The sequence below is a fragment of the Penaeus vannamei genome, chromosome 12, assembly GCF_042767895.1.
Source record: "Penaeus vannamei isolate JL-2024 chromosome 12, ASM4276789v1, whole genome shotgun sequence".
Taxonomy (NCBI): domain Eukaryota; kingdom Metazoa; phylum Arthropoda; class Malacostraca; order Decapoda; family Penaeidae; genus Penaeus; species Penaeus vannamei.
Genome location: NC_091560.1, coordinates 32372061 through 32386419, shown reverse-complemented (window position 1 = coordinate 32386419; position 14359 = coordinate 32372061).

Below are 14359 nucleotides of genomic sequence, written 5' to 3'. Positions count from 1 at the left end.
AAAAGGGACGCGAGGTAAAGACAGATAGACAGGCAGACAGACAGACAGAGATGGAAGAACGAGCTAGATAAAATGTTTTTATATTTCAAAGGATACATTTTTCTTAAATAGTTCGTGTCATGTAGTGAGTAGCATGTCTGCCTCTGAAACAGTAGACTCGGTTTCAAATCTTTATGTGGACTATTAATCTACCTTTTTTCACACCAATATTTTTACTGCATACATTACTATGCACTCACTCCTATTATTACTATGTGTAATCGTTACAGAATAGTACCAGACTGTGAACAGGGTGCTATCGACCGTTTATGTTTTTGGTTCTTACAAACGCTCTTCTCAATTCGTTTTTAGCTTTCATCTATTAACTACAGTACATTTGGGAAATATCACTTTTCTATTATATGCGAATTTCTCTAAAATAAGCGATGGCAACTTGCATTAATACTTGACAATTTATAATTAAACTAACTTGGAATTTCATTATGTCTACATCGGCGCGTACAGGTTGAGGACACTTACTCGCAAACATCTAAGGAGTGCTAATCACCTAATCTTAATTAGGAACGTGTCACGTGGTATATCATTTCACCCGGAAGGAGTTTATTTTGTGTACACACGCAACATGGTAACTGTAATTTTATCAAAAGTTCAAGGTGAAAGCAAACCACGCACACAATAGGGTTCATAAACACTGTATAGGTTTCGTAGGCTATGATAAGACCTGTGGCGAAGTGCAAGAGAAATTCTGCATTCAGTGAAATAGCAGGGCGTTCGCGAATGTATATGAGTGAAACTTTTTACAAAACCAATCAACAGCAGTATCATCATTAAATTGTTATTATAATTATTGGCATTAAGATAATGGCAAGTTTTAATATTAATTGTATATATAACATTTGTTAGACAATTATCTTCATTATAAGGGAGGAGAGAGGGAAGAGAAAGAGAATAAAAGATAGAGAGGGAGGGAAGAGAAAGTGAGAGAAAGAACAGACGTTTGCAATTACCAAAGAATTTTTATGGTGTATCAAATTTGTTCACATTAACATACCCTTGCAGACTCAAAACACGCCACGTGAACTAGCGTTTTGAAAACGGGCGGATCATGAAAATTCCCCTAATAACTTTACTGAAAAACAAAATTATAATCTTATACTCTTGTAATGACTCAGTGATCATTTCCATATAAAAGAAAAGGACAAACTGCATAGGAAATAGGTAGGCGTTCCTATATGCATATACAAAGATTTGTTTAATAAAAATTATCTGTCTCCGTGGTGTAGTGGATAGCATGACTGCCTCTTAATCAGTAGACTCGGGTTCAAATCCTGACGGAGACTCATACGAAGCTACTTTTTAAATTATTGTCGAATTCATATTATATTTTTAAGATTTTATTTTCAGTGCAAATGTTATTGTGACATAATCTATAAAATGTCCGACAGTGGAAGAGGTTCTTCTCTACTTACCACTGAATGTTTCATTTCACTTGCCATTCACGAATGCTACGGAAAAACGTTCTCACTCCATATTTTAGCTTACCTTGAGTTACTAAGCATTTTTGTATAAGGTGTATTTTTTATAGAATGACCGGATCGGCGCGTCACAGATTGAACACATAACCGAAAAAAAAGGTTTGCTAATCACCTAACTTTACTTAGGAAAGTTTCAACTTTCATGATCTTACTTTTCCGTCTCCCTCTTCAGTAATCATAATTGTCAAAAAATATTGTTCATATTATTGTCATCATAGTTATTCATATCCAATATGAACCCGATTGCTTCAGCTTGAACTCTAGATAACATTAACTATGCTATATAATCGAGGGCAACTTCTGGGTGTACTGATATGGTGTTTGTAACTTTCCAGATTAAGATTAGGTGATTAGCAAACCTTTTTTCCGGTCGGTGTGTTCCACTTGTGACGCGCCGATCCGGATTTGATTTAAGTCGAAGTAAAATCATAATTACCAAGCTCCGTGTGTACACAGGGAAAATGAGTGTGTTTTATATCCTTCTGGATGTACTGATATGCGAGACTTTCCAAATTAAGATTAGGTGATTAGCACTAGTGATTAGAAATGTTTACGGGGAAGTGTCCTCAACTTGTGGCAGACGTAATCTAACTCCAACAAAGCTAATTGATATGTCTTAATATACATTTCCATCGCTCTTATTAGAGAAATTTACATCTAATACAATAATGTCAATTTCCAACATTAGTGTAGATCAAAGATCAAATAGGAATTGAGAAAAGCATTTTTTTGTATCATTCGTGGGCAGCAACAGTAAACTATAACGCTAGAAGGTAAGCTCATAGTCCCTGTTCATAGTCTGGCACTATTCTGGAACAATTACGAACATTAATAACGACAGTGATTAAGAAAGCAATAAAATGTATGCAGAGAAAATATTGATTTAAATTTTTTAAAGAGGAACATCCATAGTTTCCGTTAGAATTTGAACCCGAGTCTACTGATTAGGAGACAGTCATGCTATCCATTACACCACAAAAACTACTAAAGAATATGGTGGTTAATGGTGTACATAAAATAAAATACCATTACCATGCTTCGTATGTACACAGCGAAATTAACTTGTATTATCGAGGACAACTTCTAGGTGTACTGATATGGTGTCTGTAACTTTCCCTGATTAAGATTAGGTGATTAGCAACCCTATTTTAATAGAGAAGAATCCCTTCCACTGTCTGACATTTTATAGACGATCATGTATGGTAACAATGGCACTGAAAATAAAATCTTAGTTATATAATGTTTGAAAATAATTTTTAAAAAATAATTATGTTAGTCTCCATCAGGATTTGAACCCGAGTCTGCTGATTAAGAGGCAGCCATGCTATCCACTACACCACGGAGACTTAATTGATGTGAGAGTGAAACGAATTTGTATATATATTGAAGCGCTTATTTCCAATGTTTGTTTTTCTTTTTTCTTTCTTCCTTTTCCATGATAATTATCATTGGGTCATTACAGGAGGGAGTGCAAAATTATGATAGTTTTGTATTTCAGTAATGTTATTAGGGAATGTTCATGATCCGCCTGTTCTCAAAACGCATTCATATTCTGTATTATTACTATAATATTGCATTTATCTTTCACGGGATTAGTTTTTTTTATCAACTGTAATTCAATTCCTGGCATAGTCAACAGGCTAGTTCACGTGGCCTGTTTTGACAGTCTGTAAGGGTATAACAATATGAACAAATTTAATTCACCATAAGAATACTATGATAATGACGAACGTGTCTTATTCTTTTATATCTCCTCCTTTATCATGAAAATAACAATTGTTTAATAAATGTTATAAGTATAATAATCATCATAACTTGTCCTTATCATAATCACAATCATTAATATAATACCAATGATACTGCTGTTGTTCCGCTTTAAAAATTTCAACCTGGTTGTTTTCAGCCTGAACTATAGATAAAATTACTATTACTATGTCTCGTGTGTACACAGCGAAATTGAATATGTTGTATTATCAAGGACAATATCTGGGTGTATTGATTTGGCGTTTGAGACTTTCCAAATTAAGATTAGGTGATTAGCAAAAATGTTCTCTGTCGGTGTTTTCAAACTGTAACCCACCGATCAGGATGTGACTTTAACGACTTAGGTTCAATTTAAATCACGATTTTTGAATATACATTCCAATATTTTATTCTATGCAAATACACGTGATACAAACATGCAAATTCACAGTTGTACTATAGTAACTTGAGGAAAGTTAAATTATGGAAAAACGCGTTTTTCCGTAGCATTCGTGAGTGGCAAGTGAAATCAACTCTCATTGGTAAGTAGAGAACCCCGTTCACAGTCTGGCATTTTATAGATAATCAAGTATGGTAACAACTGCAATGAAAATACAAATTTTAAGAATATAATAGTCTCAAAATAATTTTTAAAATGTATGCGTTATTGTCTCCGTCAGGATTTGAACCCGAGTCAACTGATTAAGAGGCAGTCATGCTATCCACTACACCACAGAGACGTAAGTAACAAGAAAGCAAAATAAATTTGTATCTATGCATATAAGATGCGCCTACCTATTCCCTGTGTTGTTTGTCTTTTTCTTTTCTTTCTTTAGTATGATAATTTTCACTGGGTCATTACCAGGGAGGGGGGGGGGGGGTACATAATTGTTATAATTTCGTTTTTCACTGATGTTAATAGGGGAATTTTCATGATCTGCCTGTTTTCACAACGCATTTATATTCAGCACTATTACAAAGTTGTATTTAGCTTTTGCTTTTTTTTTACTTCCATATCAATTGCAAATCCTGGCCTAGGTCAACACGCTAGTTCACGTGGCGTGATTGGACGGTCTGGAACGGTATGTTAATGTGAACAAATTTCATACATCATAAAATACTACGATAATGACGAACGTCTGTCTTGTATTCTATTTTTCTCTCTCTTCCCTCCCTCTCTCTTTTTTATTTTATTTCCCTTCCCTCTCTCTCATCCTCTCCGCCCTTATCAGGAAAACAATAACTGTCTAACAAATGTTATATATATCATAAATATAATATCATTATCGTAATTACATTCACTAAGATAACATTTAGCGATGATGATCCTGCTGCTGTTAATCTTTGCTAAAATTCTTACTCATATATTCTCGAACGCCTTGCTAACTGAGTGCAGAATTGCCTCTTACACTTCGCCATAGGTCTTAAAGCCTACAAAAGCTGTGTAGTGTTTACGAACCCTGCTGTGTGCGTGGTTTGCTTTCACCTTGAACTCTAGATGAAATTACAGTTACCATGTTCCGTGTGTACCCAACGAAGATAAGCATTCCCTTTAATCGAGAATAACTCCTTCCGGGTGTATTGATGCACCGTTTGACACGTTCCAAATAAAGAGTAGGTGATTAGCACAACATTGCGGGTAACAACGGTACCCTGTTCACAGTCTGATACTTTTTTATAGCGATTATATATATTAATAATGGTAGTGCTTATAAAGGGAATAAATGTAGGCAGTGGAAATATAGGTAATAAAATTATGTAAAAATTAAATCATTAATAGTCCACGTCAGAATTTGTTATTTTCATGATAAAGAAGGAGAGAGAAAGAGAATAAAAGACATGTTCGTCCTTATCTTAGTATTTTTATGGTGTATCAAATTTGTTCATATCAACATATCCTTACAGACTGTCTGAACAAGCCACGTGAGCGAGCGTGTCGACCGAGGCCAGGATTTACAATTGATATCACAGTAATGCCGCATAAAATAAATACAATATTCTTGTAATAGTACTGCATATGAATGCGTTTTGAAAACAGGCGGATCATGAAAATTCCCTCAATAACATTACTGAAACACAAAATTATAATAATCTTATACTCCCTCCTGTAAGTAGCCAGTGATAATAATCATAGTAAAGAAATAAATTAGAAGAGAAAGACAGACAAATAACATAAGAAATAGGAAGGCGCTCTCATAAGCATATATATAAATTCGTTTTACCTTCATATCTTGTAAGTCTCCGTGGTGTAGTGGATAGCATGACTGCCTCTTAATCAGTAGACTCGGGTTCAAATCCTGACGGAGACTAACACACATACACTTTTAAAATTATTTTCAAACGTTATATTTTTAAGATTTTATTTTCAGCGAAATTGTTACCATACACGATCGCCTACAAAATGTCAGATTAATATTACATTTCACTTGCCACTCACGAATGCTTTCTTCGAGTTAATATAGTACAAATGGGAAGCTACATTTTTGTATAACGTGTATTTGTATAGAAAAATAAATTGGAATGTATATGGAAAGATACTGATTTATAATGAACATAAATTTATTTAAATCTCACACGTCAAATCAGTACACACCCAAAAGTTGTTCTCGATAATATAGTTAATAAGTTAATTTCGCTGTTTATACACGAAACATGGTAATTGCAATTTTATTTAGAGTTCAAGCTTAAAGCAACCGGGTTCATAGTTGGATATTCAGCCATGGATCATATCAAAACTATTAACCAGTGTATTGTGAAAACTACTGAATTCAATACAGTTTTTGTATGTTACGACAAGACCTAAGTTTATGAAGCAATTCTACTTCCAGTGAGCTAGTAAATCGTACACGAATACATATTAGTTAGAATTTTTACAGAGACAACAGCAGTAACATTATTATGGTTATCATGATTATTATCATAATGGCAATAGCAAATTACAGTAAATATTATGATGATAATATGAACAATATGTTTTTGACAATTACAATTATTTTTATAATGAAGAGGGAGACTGAAAAGAGATTGAAAGACATTCGTCCTTTTTTCATGGTTGATTTAAAACAATTTGCGATTTAATTTCTATTGAGAGAGATGAAAGAACGAGGTAGATGAAATGTCTTTTATATTTCAAAGGATACATATTTCTTAAATAGTTCGTGTTATGTAGTGAGTAGCATGTCTGCCTCTGAAACAGTAGACTCGGGTTCAAATCCTGATGTGGACTATTAATCTACCTTTTTTTACACCAATATTTTTACTGCATACATTTATTGCTATGCACTCACTACTGTTATTACTATGTGTAATCGTTATAGAATAGTACCAGACTGTGAACAAGGGGCTGTCGACCGTTATATTTTTTGGGTATCTACAAATGCTCTTCTCAATTCGTTTTTAGCTTTCATCTATTAACTGCAGTACATTTGGGAAATATCACTTTTCTATTATATGCGAATTTCTCTAAAATAAACGATGGCAACTTGCATTAATACTTGACAATTTATAATTAAACTAACTTGGAATTTCATTATGTCTACATCGGCGCGCACAGGTTGAGGACACTTACTCGCAAACATCTAAGGAGTGCTAATCACCTAATCTTAATTAGGAACGTGTCACGTGGTATATCATTTCACCCGGAAGGAGTTTATTTTGTGTACACACGCAACGTGGTAACTGGAATTTTATCAATAGTTCAAGGTGAAAGCAAACCACGCACACAATAGGGTTCATAAACACTATAGGTTTTGTAGGCTATGATAAGACCTGTGGCGAAGTGCAAGAGAAATTCTGCATTCAGTGAAATAGCAGGGCGTTCGCGAATATATATGAGTGAGAATTTTTACAAAGCCTAACAACAGCAGTATCATCATGTGTTATTATAATGATTGTCATTAAGATAATGGCAAGTTATAATAATAATTGTTGTATATAGAACATTTGTTTGACAATTATCTTCATTATAAAGGAGGAGAGAGAGAGGGAAGAGAAAGAGAATAAAAGAGAGGGAGGGAGGAGAAAGTGAGAAAAAGGGAAGAGAAAGGATAGACGTTTATTACCAAAGTATTTTTATGGTGTATCAAATTTGTTCACATTGACATACCCTTGCAGACTCAAAACACGCCACGTGAACTAGCGTCTTGACCAAGGCCAGGATTTACAACTGATACCAAAGTAATTCCGCAAAAGAATAAGACAACATTCTTGTAAAAGGACTGAATATGAAGCCGTTTTGAAAACGGGCGGATCATGAAAATTCCCCAAATAACTTTACTGAAAAACAAAATTATAATCTTATACTCTTGTAATGACCCAGTGATAATTTTCATATGTAAGAAAGAAAAGGATAAACAACATAGGAAATAGGTAGGCGTTCCTATATGCATATATAAAAATTTGTTTAAGTAGTATCATCTAAGTCTCCGTGGTGTAGTGGATAGCATGACTGCCTCTTAATCAGTTGACTCGGGTTCAAATCCTGACGGAGACTAACACACATACACTTTTTAAATTATTTTCATATATTTTTAAGATTTTATTTTCAGTGCAATTGTTATTGTGACATAATCGTCTATAAAATGGACAGTGGAAGAGGTTCTTCTCTACTTACCACTGAATGTTTCATTTCACTTGCCATTCACGAATGCGACGGAAAAACGTTCTCACTCCATATTTTAGCTTACATTGACTTAAGCATTATTGTATAAGGTGTATTTTTTATAGAATGACCGGATCGGCGCGTCACAGATGGAACACATGACCGGAAAAAAAAGGTTTTCTAATCACCTAACTTTCCTTAGGAAAGTTTCAATCTCCATATTAGTACACCTAGAAGTTGTCCTCGATAATACAAGTTTATTTCACTGTGTACATACGAAGCATGGTAATGGTATTTTATTTTATTTACACCATTAACCATGATATTGTTTATTACTTTTTGTGGTGTAATGGATAGCATGACTGTCTCCTAATCAGTAGACTCGGGTTCAAATCCTGACGGAAACTATGGATGTTCTCTTTAAAATGTTCAAATCAATATTTTCTCTGCATACATTTTATTGCTTTCATAATCACTGTTGTTATTAATGTTCGTAATTGTTCCAGAATAGTGCCAGACTATTAACAGGGACTATGAGCTTACCTTCTAGCGTTATAGTTTACTGTTCCTGCCCACGAATGATAGAGAAAAATGCTTTTCTCAATTCCTATTTGATCTTTGATCTACACTAATGTTGGAAATTGACATTATTGTATTAGATGTAAATTTCTATAATAAGAGCGATGGAAATGTAAATTAAGACATATCAATTAGCTTTGTTGGAGTTAGATTACGTCTGCCACAAGTTGAGGACACTTCCCCGTAAACATTTCAGGAGTGCTAATCACCTAATCTTAATTTGGAAAGTCTCGCATATCAGTACATCCAGAAGGATATAAAACATACTCATTTTCCCTGTGTACACACGGAGCTTGGTAATTATGATTTTACTTCGACTTAAATCAAATCCGGATCGGCGCGTCACAAGTGGAACACACCGACCGGAAAAAAGGTTTGCTAATCACCTAATCTTAATCTGGAAAGTTACAAACACCATATCAGTACACCCAGAAGTTGACCTCGATTATATAGCATAGTTAATGTTATCTAGAGTTCAAGCTGAAGCAATCGGGTTCATATTGGATATTCAGCCATGTATCATATCCACTACACTGACCAGTGTATTGAGAGAACCAATGAATTCAGTAGAACACTAGTTTTTGCAGGTTGTGATATGACCCATGACAGTGCAAGAGGCAATTGTTCTTCCAGTGAGCTAGTAAGGCGTACACGAATACATATTAGTGAGGATTTTTACACAGAGGGACAACAGCATTAACATTATTGTTATCATGATTATTATCATTACGGCAATAGCAAATTGTAAAAACTATAATGATAATAATATGAACAATATTTTTTGACAATTATGATTACTGAAGAGGGAGACGGAAAAGAAAGATAATGAAAGACATTTAACGTAATCTTTTCTATAGTTAATTTGAAACACTTCAAACAACGGGGTTCTTCTCTACTTACCACTGAATGTTTGATTTCACTTGCCACTCACGAATGCTACGGAAAAACGCTCTTCTCACTCCATATCTTTGCTTTGCTCGAGTTACTATAGTACGAATGGAACGTTACATTTTTTGCATAACGTGCACTTGTATAGAATGATAAATGGAAAGATATCTATTTATAATGAACCTAAATTTGTTTAAATTAGGTCCAGATCGGCACGTCACAGGTTGAAGACACCGACCGAAAAAAAAGGTTTGCTAATCACCTAATCCTAATTTGGAAAGTCTCAAACGCCATATCAGTACACCCAGAAGTTGTCCTTGATAATGTAGCTTAGTTAATTTCACTGTGTGCACACGAAACATGGTAGTTGTAATTTTATCTAGAGCTCAAGCTGAAAGCAACAGGGTTCAGAGTTCAGAGCCATGGATCATATCCACACCTTTAACCAGTGTATTGAGAAAACTACTGAATTCAATACAGTTTTTGTAAGTTACGACAAGACCTATGACTAAGTTTATGAGGCAATCCTACTTCCAGTGAGCTAGTAAAGCGCACACGAATACATATTAGTGAGAATTTTTACAGAGACAACAGCAGTAACATTATTATTATCATGATTATTATCATAATGGCAATAGCAAATTACAGTAACTATTATGTTGTTAATATGAACAATATTTTTTGACAATTACAATTATTTTTCAAATGAAGAGGGAGACTGAAAAGAAAGAGAATGAAAGACATTCGTCCTTTTTGTTTTGTTTTGTTTTTCATGGTAGATTTGAAACAATTCACGATTTAATTTCCATTGTGGCTTTTACTATTCCATCTTTGTATAAAGGAGAATAGACTAAAATATAGACATCATAAAAGGGACGCGAGGTAAAGAGACAGATAGACAGGCAGACAGACAGAGATGAAAGAACGAGGGAGATGAAATGTTTTTATATTTCAAAGGATACATTTTTATTAAATAGTTCGTGTTATGTAGTGAGTAGCATGTCTGCCTCTGAAACAGTCGACTTGGGTTCAAATTTTTATGTGGACTATTAATCTACCTTTTTTCACACCAATATTTTTACTGCATACATTACTATGCACTCACTACTATTATTACTATGTGTAATCGTTATAGAATAGTACCAGACTGTGAACAGGGTGCTGTCGACCGTTATGTTTTTGGTTCCTACAAATGCTCTTCTCAATTCGTTTTTAGCTTTCATATATTAACTACAGTACATTTGGGAAATATCACTTCTCTGTTATATGCGAATTTCTCTAAAATAAACGATGGCAACTTGCATTAAAACATGACAATTTATAATTAAACTAACTTGGAATTTCATTATGTCTACATCGGCACGTACAGGTTGAGGACACTTACTCGCAAACATCTAAGGAGTGCTAATCACCTAATCTTAATTAGGAACGTGTCACGTGGTATATCATTTCACCCGGAAGGAGTTTATTTTGTGTACACACGCAACATGGTAACTAATTTTATCAATAGTTCAAGGTGAAAGCAAACCACGCACACAATAGGGTTCATAAACACTGTAAAGGTTTTGTAGGCTTTGATAAGACCTGTGGCGAAGTGCAAGAGAAATTCTGCATTCAGTGAAATAGCAGGGCGTTCGCGAGTATATATGAGTGAGAATTTTTACAAAAGCGAACAACAGCAGTATCATCATAAGTTATTATAATGATTGCCATTAAGATAATGGCTTATAATAATAATTGTTGTATATATAACATTTGTTAGATAATTATTTTCATTATAAGGGAGGAGAGGGAGAAAGAGAGGGAAGAGAACGTGAGAGAAAGAACAGACGTTTGTAATTACCAAAGTATTTTTATGGTGTATCAAATTTGTTCACGTGAACATACCCTTGCAGACTCAAAACACGCCACGTGAACTAGCGTCTTGACCTAGGCTAGGATTTACAACTGATACCAAAGTAATTCCGCACAAGAATAAGACAACATTCTTGTAAAAGGACTGAATATGAATGCGTTTTGAAAACGGGCGGATCATGAAAATTCCCCTAATAATCTTACTGAAAAACAAAATTAAAATTTTGTACTCTTGTAATGACCCAGTGATAATTTTCATGTGAAAGAAAGAAAAGGACAAACAACATAGGAAATAGGTAGGCGTTCCTATATACATATATAAATAATCGTTTAACCGTCTTCACCTAAGTCTCCGTGGTGTAGTGGATAGCATAACTACCTCTTAATCAGTAGACTCGGGTTCAAATCCTGATGGAGACTAACACACATACATTTTTTTAATTACTTTCGAACTCATATTACATATTTAACATTTTATTTTCAGTGCAACTGTTATTGTGACATAATCGTCTATAAAATGTCAGACAATGGAAGGGATTCTTCTCTACTTACCACTGAATGTTTAATTTCACTTGCCATTCACGAATGCGACGGAACAACGTTCTCACTCCATATTTTAGCTTACATTGACTTAAGCATTATTGTATAAGGTTTATTTTTTATAGAATGACCGGATCGGCGCGTCACAGATTGAACACATAACCGGAAAAAAAGGTTTGCTAATCACCTAACTTTACTTAGGAAAGTTTCAATCTCCATATTAGTACACCTAGAAGTTGTCCTCGATAATACGTTTATTTCCCTGTGTACATACGAAGCATGGTAATGATATTTTATTTTATGTACACCATTAACCACAATTTTGTTTAATAGTTTTTGTGGTGCAATGGATAGCATGACTCTCCTAATCAGTAGACTCGGGTTCAAATTCTGACGAAAACTATGGATATTCTCTTTAAAATTTTCAAATCAATATTTTCTCTGCATACATTTTATTGCTTTCTTTATCACTGTTGTTATTAATGTTCGTAATTGTTCCAGAATAGTACCAGACTATTAACAGGGACTATGATCTTACCTTCTAGCGTTATAGTTTACTGTTGCTGCCCACGAATGATATAGAAAAATGCTTTTCTCAATTCCTATTTGATCTTTGATCTAGTAACTACACTCATGTTGAGAACTGACATTATTGTATTAGATGTAAATTTCTATAATATGAGCGATGGAAATGTATATTAAGACATATCAATTAGCTTTGTTGGAATTAGATTACGTCTGCCACAAGTTGAGGACACTTCCCCGTAAACATTTCTAATCGCTAGTGCTAATCACCTAATCTTAATTTGGAAAGTCTCGCATATCAGTACATCCAGAAGGATACAAAACATACTCATTTCCCCTGTGTACACACGGAGCTTGGTAATTATGATTTTACTTCGACTTAAATCAAATCCGGATCGGCGCGTCACAAGTGGAACACACCGACCGGAAAAAGGGTTTGCTAATCACCTAATCTTAATCTGGAAAGTTACAAACACCATATCAGTACACCCAGAAGTTGCCCTCGATTATATAGCATAGTTAATGTTGTCTAGAGTTCAAGCTGAAGCGATCGGGTTCATATTGGATATTCAGCCATGTATCATATCCACTACACTGACCAGTGTATTGAGAGAACAAATGAATTCAGTAGAACACTAGTTTTTGTAGGTTGTGATATGACCCATGACAGTGCAAGAGGCAGTTGTTCTTCCAGTGAGCTAGTAAGGCGAACACGAATACATATTAGTGAGGATTTTTACACAGAGGGACAACAGCATTAACATTATTGTTATCATGATTATAAGCATTACGGCAATAGCAAATTGCGATAACGATAATGATAATAATATGAACAATGTTTTTTGACAATTATGATTCCTGAAGAGGGAGACGGAAAAGAAAGATAATGGAAGACATTTAACGTAATCTTGTCTATAGTTAATTTGAAACACTTCAAACAACGGGGTTCTTCTCTACTTACCACTGAATGTTTGATTTCACTTGCCACTCACGAATGCTACGGAAAAACGCTCTTCTCACTCCATATCTTTGCTTTGCTCGGGTTATTATAGTACAAATGGGAACTTACATTTTTTGCATAACGTGCACTTGTATAGAATGATAAATCGAAAGATATCGATTTATAATGAACCTAAATTTGTTTAAATTAGGTCCAGATCGGCACGTCACAGGTTGAAGACACCAACCGAAAAAATAAGGTTTGCTAATCACCTAATCTTAATCTGGAAAGTTACAAACACCATATTAATACACCCAGAAGTTGTCCTCGATTATATAGCATAGTTAATGTTATCTAGAGTTCAAGCTGAAGCAATCGGGTTCATATTGGATATGAATAACTATAATGATAATATGAACAATATTTTTTGACAATTATGATTACTGAAGAGGGAGACGGAAAAGTAAGATAATGAAAGTTGAAACTTTCCTAAGTAAAGCTAGGTGATTAGCAAACCTTTTTTTCGGTTATGTGTTCAATCTGTGACGCGCCAATCTGGTCATTCTTTTAAAAATACACCTTATACAAAAATGCTTAGTAACTCAAGGTAAGCTAAAATATGGAGTGAGAACGTTTTTCCGTAGCATTCGTGAATGGCAAGTGAAACATTCAGTGGTAAGTAGAGAAGAACCTCTGCCACTGTCTGACATTTTATAGAAGATTATGTCACAATAACATTTACACTGAAAATAAAATCTTAAAAATATAATATGAATACGGCAATAATTTAAAAAGTAGCTTCGTATGAGTCTCCGTCAGGGTTTGAACCCGAGTCTACTGATTAAGAGGCAGTCATGCTATCCACTACACCACGGAAACTTAGATGAAAGTACTTAAACAATCTTTTATATACTTATACAGGAACGCCTACCTATTTCCTATGTTGTTTGTCCTTTTCTTTCATATGAAAATGATCACTGGGTCATTACAAGAGTACAAAATTATAATTTTGTTTTTCAGTAAAGTTATTAGGGGAATTTTCGTGATCCGCCCGTTTTCAAAACGCATTCATATTCAGTCCTTTTACAAGAATGTTGTCTTATTCTTTTGCGGAATTTCTTTGATATCAGTTGTAAATCCTGGCCTAGGTCAACA